We start from the raw sequence: 13,025 nt of genomic DNA, 5'->3' as shown, positions 1-13,025 counted from the left end.
AGAATGTGTGTGAGTGGATTGAGAGCAAGGTCAGAGTCTGTGAGGGTGACTGGAGACAGGACAGGGTAAAAGTCTGTGAGAGGAGTGAGGGCAGCATAAAAGAGTCTGTGTGAGTGTGACAGGAGTGAGGACAGCATAAAAGAGTCTGTGTGAGGGTGAGAGGAGTGAGGACTAAATAAAAGAGTCTGTGTGAGGGTGGGAAGAGTGAGGAAAACTTAAAAGTCTATGTGAGGGTGAGAAGACTGAGGGCAGCGTAAAAATGTTTGAGGGTAAGAGGAGTGGGGGCAGGGTAAAAGAGTCTGTGTGAGAGTGGGAAGAGTGAGGGTAGCGTAAATATTATGTGAGGGTGCTAGGAGTGAGGACAAGGTAAAAGAGTTTGTGTGAGCATGAGAGGAGTGAGGGCAGTGTAATGGAGTCTGTGTGAGGGTGAGAAGAGTGAGGACAGTGTAAGAGTCTGAATGAGGGTGAGAATTGTGAGCGCAGGGTAAGAGTCTGTGTGAGGGTGAGAGCAGGGTAAATGTGTGTGTGCAGTGAGTGGAGGCAGGACAGTGTAAAGAAGTCTGTGGGAGAGTGACAGGAGTGAGGGCAGTGTAAAAGAGTCTGTGTGAGGGTGAGAGTAATGAAGGTTGGGTAAAAATCTGTGTGAGGGTGAGAAGAGTGAGGGCAGCATAAAACAGTTTGTGTGAGGGTGAGAGGAGTGAGGACAGGGTAAAATTGTATGTGTGATGGTGAGAGGAATGAGGGCAGTGTAAAAGAGTCTTGTGAGGGTTTGAGTGAAGGCAGGGTAACAGTCTGTGTGAGAGTGAGAGGAGTGAAGGCAGCATAAGGGTCTTTGTGAGGGTGTGAAGAATCAGGGCCTCGTAAGAGTCTGTTTGAAGGAGAGAGAGGTGAGGGCAGGGTAACAGCATGTGTAAGGGTGAGTGGAGACAAGACAGGGTAAAAGAGTTTGTGTCATGGTGAGAAGAACGAGGACAGTGTAAAAGTATCTGTGTGAGAGTTAGTAGAGTGAGGGCAGTGTAAAAGAATCTGTGTGAGGTGAGAGGAGTGAGGGCAGAATGAAAGAGTTTGTGTGAGGGTGAGAGGAGTGAGAGTAGTATAAAAGTCTGTGAGATAATGAGAAGAGTGAGGGCAAAATTAAATAATTTGTGTGTGGGTGAGAGCAGCGAGGACAGTGTAAGTGTCTATGCGAGGGTGAGGAGCGAGGGCAGCATAAAAGAGCCTGTGTGAGTGCCCGAAGAGTGAGGGCAGCATTAAAGAGTCTGTGTGAGGGTGAGGAGTGAGAACATCCTTTGGGGATCCACTGGACTCTCTGCACAGTGTACTTATAATTAGTACACTGTATAAAAAGCCATCTTCTTATATTGGTGGATCAGCGGTGGGATGAGGGACTTTGCATTTGCCGATACCACTTGCTTAATAAGTGACTGCACAAGTAAAATAAAAAATTGCTTCTAGTTAAATTGCATTTTTTGAATTGGGTATTTTTCTAAATTCCTAAAAGTAACTGCTAGGGCCCTGTAGCTTAACAGTAAAACTTAAACACTTACTTCAGTTAGGACTGCAAAACATGTGTTAGGATTTTTCTCTAGCTCAAAAAAGGTCCCAACTTTAGTAAAATAGTGAGTACCTCAGAGGATAGGGTTGTGGCGCTCAAACACTGAGAACTGAGGGGCCTCTGTAAATTGTATAACATAAAAACTGGCTCAAACCCTACCAGTGTACAGCTCCAGGAGCTATTGGCAGAGTATGAGAAAGCCTATCCTTCTGACGGAGCCCCTGCTAATGGACAACTCAAGTGAGGAGGAGGAAAGGGAGCCTCCTCAACTTGAAATAGAGGTGCATGTACCCCAGGTGTCTAGGGCACCTTCCTCTAGAGAGGATGGTTCAGGTTCCTCAAGCTCCAGAGATAGAATCTCGGAGGAAGATGCCCTCTTGGAACGCAGGATCTTAGCTATAGAGAGGGAAAGGGCTGACATGGGTTTAGCACCCATGAATGTTGGCAGCAATATCATAAATAGGGACAGAGTAGAAAACTATGACCCTAAAATCCACAAAGGGATTGGCCCTAAATATGAGGAAGGTGATGACATCACCAAGTGGTTCACAGCCTCTGAGAGGGCTTGTGTTTCCAGAAAACCTAAGAACGAGCACTGGGGAACTCTCCTTTGGGAATCGTTCTCATGAAAGTGTAGGGATAGACTCTTCACACTGAATGAGGCAGATGCAACCTCCCATGATCTTGTGAAGCCTGCCCTGATTGAGGGATTTGAGTTGACTCTTGAAGAGTACAGAATTAAATTCAGGGAGACTCGAAAAGCCCAGAGTCAGTCCTGGGTTGATTTTGTGGACTTCTCAGTGAAAACTCTAGGTAGCTGGTTAAAAGGTAACAATGTGAGTGATTGTGAAGGACTTTACAACCTAATGATGAAATAGCATCTGTTGAATAATTGTGTTCAAGAAAGGTTGCACCAGCAGAGCAGCCAAGGCTGAACTAGGAGACATGCAAGGCTCCTGCAAAACCACAATCGTCATATGGGTACTATGTCATAAGAAAGACAATACTCAGTAATAAAGTAAAAATAAAGGTGTAGGAGGCTGGCCTAGCTTGTAGTGGGTACCAAGGGGTACTTACACTCTGTGCCAGGTGCAGTTATCCCTTATTAGTGTAGAAGAGGTGTTTCTAGCATCTTAGGCTGATAGAGGTAGCTATAGCAGAGCAGCTTAGGCTGAACTATGAGACATGCAAAGCTCCTACTATACCACTAGTGTCATATGCACAATATCATAAGAAAACACAATACACAGATATACTAAAAATAAAGGTACTTTATTTGTATGACAATATGCCAAAAGTATCTCAGTGAGTACCCTCAGAATGAGGATGCCAAATATACACAAGATATATGTACACAATACCAAAAATATGCAGTAATAGCAAAAGGAAGTAATGCAAGCAGTGTAAAGCTACAGTAGATCGCAATAGGAGCACATAGATATAGGGGCAACACAAACCATATACTCCAAAAGTGGAATGCGAACCACAAATGGACCCCAGACCTATGTGAGCTTGTAGAGGGTCGCTGGGACTGTAAGAAAACAGTGAGGTTTACAAAAATAGCCCACCCCAAGACCCTAAAAGGTAGGTGTAAAGTGCACCTACTACCCCCAGAGAGCACAGAAGTCGTGATAGGGGGATTCTGCAGGAAGAACAAACACCAGCAATGCAACAACAGTAGATTTCCAGACCTGAGTACCTGTAAGACAAGGGGACCAAGTCCAATAGTCGTGACAGTGTCGCGAGTGGGCAGGAGCCCAGGAAATGCCAGCTGAGGGTGCAAGGAAGCTGCCACCGGTTGGAAGAAGCTTGGAGTTGTGCAAGAAAGAAGAGAGCTAGGGACTTCTCCTTTGGAAGACGGAAGTCACACGTCGCGATGAAGCTTGTAGAGGTATTCCCACACAGAAAGACCGCAAACAAGCTTTGCTCGCTGCAAGGGTTGCGGTTAGGGTTTTTGGGTGCTGCTGTGGCCCAAGAGGGACCAGGATGTCGCCACTTGGAGGAGGAGACAGAGGGGGTGCCCAGCAAGTCAGGGAGCCCTCACAGAAGCAGGCAGCAACCACAGAAGTACCTGAACAGGCACTTAGAAGAAAAGTGAACTGGAGTCCACCTGAAGTCACAAAAGGGAGTCCCACAATGCTGGAGGACAACTCAGAAGGTTGTGCACTGCAGGAAGGAGTGTCGGGGACCTAGGCTTGGCTGTGCATGAAGGAAATCCTGGAGGAGTGCACAGGAGCTGGAGCAGCTGCAAATCATGTGGTACCCAGCAATGCAATCTAGCGTGGTGAGGCAAGGACTTACCTCCACCAAACTCGGACTGAAGAGTCACTGGACTGTGGGAGTCAGTTGGACAGAGTTGCTGAGTTCCAGGGAACACGCTCGTTGTGCTGAGAGGGGACCCAGAGGACCAGTGATACAGTCTTTTGGTGCCTGTGGTTGCAGGGGGAAGATTCTGTTGACCCACAGGAGATTTCTTCAGAGCTCCTGGTGCAGGGAGGAGGCAGGCTACTCCCAGAGCATACACCACCTGGAAACAGTCGAGAAAGACGGAAGGATGAGGCGATACAAGGTTGCTAGTAGTCGTCTTGCTACTTTGTTGCAGTTTTGCAGGCATCCTGAGCAGTCATCGGTCAATCCTTTGGCAGAAGGTGAAGAGGGAGATGCAGAGGAACTCTGATGAGCTCTTGCATTCGTTATCTGAAGAATTCCCCAAAGCAGAGACCCTAAGTAGCATAGCCAGAAAAGGAGGTTTGGCTACCAAGTTAGGAGGATTGGCTACCAAGAGAGGTAAGAGCCTATCAGAAGGAGCCTCTGATGTCACCTGCTGGCACTGGCCACTCACAGCAGTCCAGTGTGCCAGCAACACCTCTGAATCCAAGATGGCAGAGGTCTGGGGCACACTGGAGGAGCTCTGGGCACCTCCCCTGGGAGGTGCAGGTCAGGGGAGTGGTCACTTCCCTTTCCTTTGTCCAGTTTCATGCCAGAACAGGGCTGGGGGATCCCTGAATCAGTGTAGACGGGCTTATGCAGAGATGGGCAGCACCTGTGCCCATCAAAGCATTTCCAGAGGCTGGGGGAGGCTACTCCTCCCCAGCCTTTCTCACCTTTTCCAAAGGGAGAGGGTGTAACACCCTCTCTCTGAGGAAGTCCTTTGCTTTGCCTTCCTGGGCCAGGGCTGCCTGGACCCCAGGGGGCAGAAACCTGTCTGAGGGGTTGGCAGCAGCAGCACTCTCACTCTACCTCTCTCCCTCACCCACCTCTACAACCCCCCCTCCCCTATCTTCACAACCCTACTCCTATCTCTCTCCCTAATCTCCAAACCTCCTAACACTCACCCTCCTACACCCTAAACCCCCTCCCCCAGCTCCTCTCACTCTACCTGTCCCCCCCCCTCCCTCGCGCTTTCCCGCCGCGACCTCCTGCACGCCCCCACCCCCCAGCTCCCATTCGCCCCCAGCTGACCCCTTCCCCCCCCTCCTACCTCTTATGGCGGCCGCTGCGCGACTGCGCCGCTGGCGCGCCGGAGGCGCGCCAGAGGCAAGCCCGTCTGCGCCCGTCCGCGCCTGGCCCGCGCCCAGCGCCACAACCCCTGGTCCCCAGCTCCCCCAAGCCCTGCTGATCCGCTACGACCCCACCACCCTCCACGCCCTCAACCCAGGGCGCTCCAAAACCTGCTTCCTAGCTCACCCCAAACGCACCCATGGACCCTTCGCCTGCAACTCCTGCAAACGCATCTTCCACCACGCAACTACCACGACCACAAGCCCACGCGCCATCAACCACCTCAAGTGCATCCTGATCAACGCTCGTTCCGTCCACAAGCACGCCGTTGAACTTTGGGACCTCCTGGACTCCACAGCCCCGGACGTCGCCTTCATCACGGAGACATGGATGAACGCCTCCTCTGCTCCAGACATCGCTACCCGCCATCCCCGAAGGCTACAAGATCTCCAGAAAAGACCGCACCAACCAAGTAGGAGGAGGTGTCGCCATCATCTTCAAAGACTCCATCAGCGTCACCACCTCCACCGAAGACCCCCCCCTCGCCGCTGAACACCTGCATTTTCAGATTCGCACCGACCCAAGGACCACCCTCAGAGGATCCCTCGTCTACCGTCCTCCCGGACCTCGCGCCTCTTTCAGCGACGCCATCGCCGACTTCATCTCCCCGCACGCCCTCGCCTCACCGGACTACATCCTCCTAGGCGACCTCAACTTCCATCTGGAACAATACAACGACCCCAACACCACCACCCTGCTCGACAACCTCGCCAACCTCGGCCTCAAACAACTGGTGAACACCGCCACCCACATCGCCGGACACACGCTCGACCCTATCTTCTCCGCCAGCAAACACGTCTTCTTCAGCCACACCTCTGCCCTACACTGGACCGACCACAGCTGCGTCCACTTCACATTGCGACGCGAGACCTCCCACCTCCGCACTCAACCCACCCCTCGTCGACAGTGGAACAAGATCCCTGAAGAGCAACTCTTCTCCGCTCTCGCCGCCAACCAACCCACCCTCACCACCGACCCCAACGACGCAGCTCTCAACCTCACAAACTGGATCTCCAACTGCGCTGACAACCTTGCTCCCCTCAAACGCACGCATCGACAGACCAACACCAAAAAACCTCTCTGGTTCTCTGACACCCTCAAAGAATCAAAGAAAACTTGTCGTGCCCTTGAGAAGGCCTGGCGCAAGGACCACACCGCGGACAACATGACCGCCCTCAAGAACGCTACACGCGAACACCACCACCTGATCCGCACTGCCAAAAGGAACTTTTTCACCGACAGACTAGACAAAAACAGCCACAACAGCAGAGAACTCTTCAGCATCGTCAAAGAGTTCTCCAACCCCAGCGCCAGCGCCAACGCCGTCACGCCCTCACAGGATTTGTGCGAATCCCTCGCCACTTTCTTCCATCGCAAGATCAGCGACCTCCACGACAGCTTCGGACACCAGACCCAACCACACACCACTGAACCCGCTTCCCCGGACATCACCCTCAACAACTGGACCCACATCAACACGGAAGAAACCAAATCCATCATGAACTCTATCCACTCCGGCGCCCCTTCGGACCCCTGCCCGCACTTCATCTTTAACAAAGCCGACGACATCATCGCCCCGCACCTCCAGACCGTCATCAACTCTTCTTTTTCTTCTGCTACCTTCCCCGAATGCTGGAAGCACGCTGAAGTCAACGCCCTACTAAAGAAACCTACGGCTGACCCAAGCGACCTGAAAAACTTCCGCCCCATCTCTCTTCTACCTTTCCCAGCCAAGGTAATAGAAAAGACCGTCAACAAACAGCTGACCACCTTCCTGGAAGACAACAACCTGCTCGACCCTTCACAAACCGGATTCCGAACCAACCACAGCACGGAAACCGCCCTCATCTCAGTCACAGACGACATCAGAACCCTGATGGACAACGGTGAAACAGTCGCCCTCATTCTCCTCGACCTCTCGGCTGCCTTTGACACCGTCTGTCACCGCACCCTAATCACCCGCCTACGCTCCACCGGGATCCAAGGCCAGGCCCTGGACTGGATCGCCTCCTTCCTCGCTAACCGCTCCCAAAGAGTTTACCTCCCTCCGTTTCGCTCAGAACCCACCAAGATCATCTGCGGCGTACCCCAAGGCTCATCGCTCAGCCCGACACTCTTCAATGTCTACATGAGCCACCTCGCCGACATCGTACGCAAGCACGACATCATCATCACCTCCTACGCCGACGACACCCAACTTGTACTCTCCCTCACCAAGGACCCCGCCAGCGCCAAGACCAACCTACAAGAGGGTATGAAGGACGTCGCAGATTGGATGAGGCTCAGCCGCCTAAAGCTGAACTCTGAAAAAACGGAAGTCCTCATCCTCGGCAACACCCCGTCCGCCTGGGATGACTCCTGGTGGCCCACGGCCCTCGGCACCGCACCGACCCCCGCAGACCACGCCCGCAACCTCGGCTTCATCTTGGACCCTCTTCTCACCATGACCAAGCAAGTCAACGCCGTGTCCTCCGCCTGCTTCCTCACTCTCCGCATGCTCCGCAAGATCTTCCGCTGGATCCCCGCCGACACCAGAAAAACCGTGACCCACGCCCTTGTCACGAGTCGCCTGGACTACGGCAACACCCTCTACGCCGGGACCACCGCCAAACTCCAAAACCGCCTGCAACGCATCCAAAACGCCTCGGCCCGCCTCATCCTCGACGTACCCCGCAACAGCCACATCTCCGCACACCTGAGACACCTGCATTGGCTCCCAGTCAGCAAAAGGATCACCTTCCGTCTTCTCACCCACGCACACAAAGCCCTCCACAACAAGGGACCGGAATACCTCAACAGACGCCTCAGCTTCTACGTCCCCACCCGCCCCCTCCGCTCCGCTGGCCTCGCACTTGCTGCCGTCCCTCGCACCCGCCGCTCCACGGCGGGTGGGAGATCTTTCTCCTTCCTGGCGGCCAAGACCTGGAACTCCCTCCCCACCAGCCTCAGGACCACCCAGGACCACTCCGCTTTCCGGAGACTCCTAAAGACTTGGCTGTTCGAGCAGCGATAACCCCCCCTTTCCCCCCTAGCGCCTTGAGACCCGCACGGGTGAGTAGCGCGCTTTATAAATGTTAATGATTTGATTTGATTTGATTTGAAACCCCGGAAAGGCAGTTTGGCAGTACCCGGGCTCTGTGCTAGAGTCCCGGGGGATCATGGAATTGTCTCCCGAATACCAGAATGGTATTGGGGTGACTATTCCATGATCTTAGACATGTTACATGTCCATGTTCGGAGTTACCATTGTGACGCTACACATAGGTGGTGCCCTATGTGTAGGGCACGCGTGTAATGGTGACCCCGCACTCACAAAGTCTGGGGAAATTGCCCTGAACAATGTGGGGGCACCTTGGCTAGTGCCAGGGTGCCCACACACTAAGTAACTTTGCACCCAACCTTCACCAGGTGAAGGTTAGACATATAGGTGACTTATAAGTTACTTATGTGCAGTGGTAAATGGCTGTGAAATAACTTGGATGTTATTTCACTCAGGCTGCAGTGGCAGGGCAGTGTAAGAATTGTCAGAGCTCCCTATGGGTGGCAAAAGAAATGCTGCAGCCCTTAGGGATCTCCTGGAAACCCAATACCCTGGGTACCTCAGTACCATATACAAGGGAATTACATGGGTGTACCAGTATGCCAATGTGAATTGGTACATTTAGTCACTAGCCTGTTAGTGACAAATTTGGAAAGCAGAGAGAGCATAACCACTGAGGTTCTGGTTAGCAGAGCCTCAGTGAGTCAGTTAGGCATCACACAGGGAACACATACAGGGCACATACTTATGAGCACTGGGGCCCTGCCTGGCAGGGTCCGAGTGACACATGGACTAAAACAACATACATACAGTGAAATATGGGGGTAGCATGCCAGGCAAGATGGTACTTTCCTACAAAAGGTAGTTTATTTTAGTAACAATGTGCCAAAAATATCTCAGAGCATAGACTCCCTTAGGAGGTATGTAAAGTACATGAAATATACACAAGTAACCAAAATCAGGTAATTAGACAGTCGTAAAATAGTACAAGCAATGTAAAACACAATACAATGCAATGGACCTAGGGGGAACACAAACCATATCCTAAGAAAGTGGAATACGAAAGTCGGTTTCCCACCTAGGCAAGAGTAGTGTGTAGAGGAGCCCTGGGAGTGTAAGAAAACACCAAAGGTATGTGTAATACCTCACCCCAGAGCCCGGGAGAGTAGGAGTAAAGTACTACTATTTCCCCCAAACACATTAGGAGTCGTGATAGACAATATCGCAAAAACCACACAAGACTGCAAAGCACTGAAGACGGATTCCTGGACCTGAAGACCTGTGGAGAGAGGGGACCAAGTCCAAGAGTTGCTGAAGTGTCCAGGGAGGGCAGGAACCCCGGATGAAGGTGCAAAATTGATTCCTCCGGTCAGGAAGAAATGCTGGATATGCACCAATGCAGACTGCTACGGGTTCCGACTTGGTGCAGGAGGTGCCCCACATCGTGCTGGAGGATGCAGGGTGGTTTGTGTTGCAAAAGTCTGCCAACAAGCCTTGGCTCATGCAAGGGTCATAGTTGGAGGAAAAAGGTGCTGCCAAGGAAGGACCTGGAGGTCTCCACTCAGAATGGGGAGACAGAGGGGACCCTTAGCAATGTAGAGAGCACTCTGAGGATAAGGCAGCACCCACAGAAGTCCCTGAACACGGGTTCAAGGAGACTGAACTCAGTGGTCATCTCAGCACTACAAACAAAGGTCCCACGTCGCCGGAGGTCAACTCAGAGAGCTAGGCTTCAGAGGACAGAGTGCTGGAGACCTGGGCTGTGCTGTGCATGAAGGATTTCCTGGACAGGTGTTCAGAAGCCCTTGGAGCTGCAGAAAATGCGTTGCAAAGAGGTATTGTCTAGTACGGGAGGCAAGGTCGGACCTCCACCAAATTCGGACAGTTGGACCTCTGGACAGTCGCAGTCACTTTGGTCTACCACCTGTGTTCCAGGGCCCACGCTCTTTGAGATGAGAGGGGACCCAGATTACCAGTGATGCTGCAAAATGGTGCCTGCTGAAACAGGGGGATGACTCTGTCAGCCCACAGGAGTTTTCTTCAGTTCTTCCAGTACAGACTAAAGACAGACAGTCCTCAGAGCATGCACCACCATAAAACAGTTGCAAAAGCGGGCAGGATTCATTGCTACAATGTCGCAGTAGTCTTCTTAGCTACTTTGTTGCAGTTTTGCAGCGGTCCTGGAGCAGTCAGCGGTCCATCCGTGGCTGAAGATGAAGAGAGAGGTGCAGAGGAGTCCTGGTGGAATCTTGCAATTCAAAATCTGAGGAAACATCCACAGGAGATACCCTACATAGCCCTTAGAGGGGGACTGGTCACCCAGGCAGGTATGGACCTATCAGGAGGGTCCCTGATGTCACCTGCTGGCACTGGCCACTCGGATGCTCCTAGAGTGTCCCAACACCTTGAGATTCAAGATGGCTAACGCCTGGGACACTCTGGAGGAGCACTGGGCACCACACCTGGGGTGGTGATGGACAGGGGAGTGGTGACTCCCCTTTCCTTTGTCTAGTTTCGCGCCAGAGCAGGGATTGGGGGTTCCTGAACTGGTGTAGACTGGTTTATGCAAGGAGGACACTATGAGGGTCATTCTGACCCTGGCGGTCGGTGGCCGCCAGGGCCACCGACCACGGGAGCACCGCCAACAGGCTGGCGGTGCTCCAATGAGCATTCTGACCGCGGCGGTTCAGCCGCGGTCAGAAGCGGAAAGTCAGCGGTCTCCCGCTGACTTTCCGCTGCTCGTGTGAATCCTCCATGGCTGCGGAGCGCGCTCCGCAGCCATGAGGATTCTGACCCCCCCTACCGCCATCCTGTTCATGGCGGGAAAGCCGCCATGAACAGGATGGCGGTAGGGGGGGTCGCGGGGCCCCTGGGGGCCCCTGCCGTGCCCATGCCAATGGCATGGGCACGGCAGGGGCCCCCGTAAGAGGGCCCCGCAAAGTATTTCAGTGTCTGCCTTGCAGACACTGAAATACGCGACGGGTGCCACTGCACCCGTCGCACCTTCCCACTCCGCCGGCTCGATTACGAGCCGGCATCCTCGTGGGAAGGTCGTTTTCCCCTGGGCTGGCGGGCGGTTTTTCAGCAACCGCCCGCCAGCCCAGGGGAAAACTTGTAATACCCGCCGCGGTCTTTTGACCGCGGCGCGGTATTTTGGACGGCGGCATCCTGGCGGGCGGCCTCCGCCGCCCGCCAGGGTCATAATGAGGCCCTATGTGTGCCCTTCAAAGCATTTCCAGAGGCAGGGGGAGGTTACCCTTCTAGAGCTATTTAGGGTCTCTCCTGTCGGGGTTTCCTCAGATAACGACCTGCAAGAATCCATCAGGAATCCTCTGCATCTCCCTCTTCAACTTCAACCAAGGATCGACTGCTGATTGACCCAGGATGCCTGCAAAACTGCAACAAAGTATCCAGATGGCTACTGCGACCTTGTAGCGCCTAATCTTGCTGGCTTTCTCAACTGTTTACCAGTGGTGCATGCTCTGAGGGCTGTCTGCCTTTATCCTGCACAAGAAGCCAAGAAGAAATCTCCCGTGCGTTGACAGAATCTTCCCCCTGCTCCAGCAGGCAACAAAAATCAGCATCACTGACCCTCTGGGACTCCTCTGTCTTCAAAGAGCGTCATCCCCGGAACACGAGTGGTGGACCCAAGTGACCACAAATGTCCAGAGGTCCAGCTGCACGAAATTGGTGGAGGTAAGTCCTTGCCTTCCCTCACCAGTCTGTGCCACTGTGTGTCCAGTGTTCTGCAGCTCCTAGGGCTTCTGTGCATCCCTTGTAGAATCCCTTTGTGCACAGCCGAGCCGGGGTCCCCAGCACTCCGTCCTGCGACGCACAGCTCCGTGAGTTGACCTCCAGCGACTCACATCAGTCTAGTGGGTACCAAAGGTACTTACACCTTGTACCAGGTCCAGTTATCCCCTTATTAGTGTATGTAGTAGTGTTCTAGCAGCTTAGGCTGATAGAGGTAGCTATAGCAGAGCAGCTTTGGCTGAACTAGGATACTTATAAAGCTCCTACTATACCACTTATCACATGTACTATATCATAAGAAAAGACAATACTCAGTGTTACTAAAAAGAAAGGTAGTTAGTTTTTATAACAATATGCCAAAAGTTATCTTAGAAGATATCCTCCAACAAGAGGTAAGTAACAAGCATAAAATATACACAGATACTGAAATCAGGTAAGTAAACAGTCAGGAAAACAGTGTAATTACCATAGAATGTAATAGACTGTAATGGATCTAGGGGCCACACAAACCATATACTCCAAATTGTGGAATGCAAAATGGGAATGTCCCCTAGGTAGGACTGCTGTGCAGAGAATCCATAGGAGTATAAGAAAACACCAATGGTGAAACAAATACCCCACGCCAGGACCCTGAAAAGTAGTGGTAAAGTGACACTACTTCCCCAGAAGACACACAGAAGTCCAAGTAAAGGATATTGCAAGAACTACACCACTCTGCCAGACACTGAAGACGGATTATGGAAGCTGAAGACCTGCACAGAAAGGGGTCCAAGTCCAAAGGTCACTGAAGAGTCCAGGGGGGGCAGGAGCCCACTAAACCCTGGATGAAGGTGCAAAATGTCTGCCTCTGGTTGGAAACAGATGAAGGTTTTTCACCGTAGGAGTGACCTAAGAGGATCAAATTCGTGCAGGAGCTGTCGCACGTTGTGCTGGAAGATGCAGTGAAGAAAGTTTGCAAAAGACCTGCAAACAAGCCTTGCTACACACAAGGATCGCGGTAAGAAGAAAAAGGTGCTGCACTGGCCCAGCCAGGACAAGGATGTCGAAACTCGAGGTGAGTGGACAGAGGGGGCCCTCAGTTTGGATGAAGGCCCGCAACGAGCAAGAGAGCAACCA

Source organism: Pleurodeles waltl, chromosome 3_2 (assembly GCF_031143425.1).
Source record: "Pleurodeles waltl isolate 20211129_DDA chromosome 3_2, aPleWal1.hap1.20221129, whole genome shotgun sequence".
Lineage (NCBI taxonomy): Eukaryota > Metazoa > Chordata > Amphibia > Caudata > Salamandridae > Pleurodeles > Pleurodeles waltl.
The sequence above is the reverse complement of the archived record's forward strand: the minus strand, read 5'-3'. Positions refer to the sequence as shown.